Genomic DNA, 1,237 nt, shown 5'->3' with positions numbered 1-1,237 from the left:
ATCTATTAAATCACATTTCAATCATGTAATATTTCTTTTTATGTGGATGAATATTTATAAGGATATTGAATTTTTATAGATTGTGCAATATATTGTCAATTGAGTTTCAAATTAGGAACAAGTTATCAAAATTGATGTGACACACCAGCTCACTGTGTATCAATACTTGATTCTCTTCTTCTATTACATATAGATAAACATATACATAATATATATATATATATATATATATATATGTATGTATGTATGTATGTATATTTATTTATTTATTTATTTATTTATTTATTTATTTATTTACTAGATGGTATAGGCCCATGCAAATCAATGTGTTTCATTTGAAGAACAACGTTGCATTCTTTATTATATTTGCTATTTCGAAACTTAAATAATTTTTAATTATTTTATAAAAGCTTGCAACGTCCAGTTTATTAAAGTAATGGTAGTAATCCCTCAGAGAATGAAATGTGAAATAAAAAGGGCAAACATATGACTGAATTCCATTCAACACGGTTAAATGAGTTTATAAAATACAATCCAAACAAATGTGCTAATTGCTAATTCATCCGTTGTTTTTTAAATTTCTCTCAACTCCAGCAGAAAATAAGTCATGGAGCAAAGGTTTAGTTTATACTTTATAGTTGGTGTAATCAATTTGAGACCTACCTTTTCAGAATGCATATTCTTATATCATCACTTGAGCCTGTTATTTTCCATCTGGTGAAGGGAAAGATTTTATGCTCTCTTCTATTTCCAAAGCAGCGACGACATACTCTTAGGCCTTGGCCCGTTCCTACATGATGGACCAAGCTTCAAATCAGGAGTATGCCAGTCCGCAGTGAACAGTGCTAACATATCATATGCCCCTTTATATCTGCAATGCAAACACTATGACATTTGACTATTCACAAATTTGTAAGGTTGATTGAGAGCCGTCTTTTAGGTATGTAATAGTACAGTTCTTGATATGCCATATCAATATATAGCACGACAAGTAAAAATAGAGACTGAACAGTAAAGAAAGGGATTCAAAATTTACTTTCTAATGTCAGAAGTTGAAATGTCATTCATCCAAGATGGCTTATTACTATTCCAACTGGTGCGTATTGGGTTGCAAGCGATTTGATTCTACAAATTGCTAACAATAGGAATAATAAAAGATAATGATGCTCCAATATAAACAATAATTTGACTGTAATTAATCTACTGGAACTAATCAAACAATTCATCACAGTTTGTA

At 29.9% G+C, this 1,237-nt stretch overlaps 1 long non-coding RNA gene across 1 annotated transcript; it reads right to left on the bottom strand.

The window, feature by feature from the left end:
• Positions 1-470: 470 nt before the first annotated feature.
• Positions 471-1,231, bottom strand: LOC124895348. Its single transcript, XR_007051666.1, has 2 exons — positions 1,037-1,231; positions 471-871 (listed from the first exon to the last, which is right to left on the bottom strand). It is a non-coding gene; the product is annotated as an uncharacterized LOC124895348 (long non-coding RNA).
• Positions 1,232-1,237: the final 6 nt, after the last annotated feature.

The sequence above is a fragment of the Capsicum annuum genome, unplaced genomic scaffold (genome assembly GCF_002878395.1).
Source record: "Capsicum annuum cultivar UCD-10X-F1 unplaced genomic scaffold, UCD10Xv1.1 ctg815, whole genome shotgun sequence".
Classification (NCBI taxonomy): Eukaryota; Viridiplantae; Streptophyta; class Magnoliopsida; order Solanales; family Solanaceae; genus Capsicum; species Capsicum annuum.
Note: the sequence above shows the minus strand (reverse complement) of the source record. Positions and strands in the feature narration are given on the sequence as shown.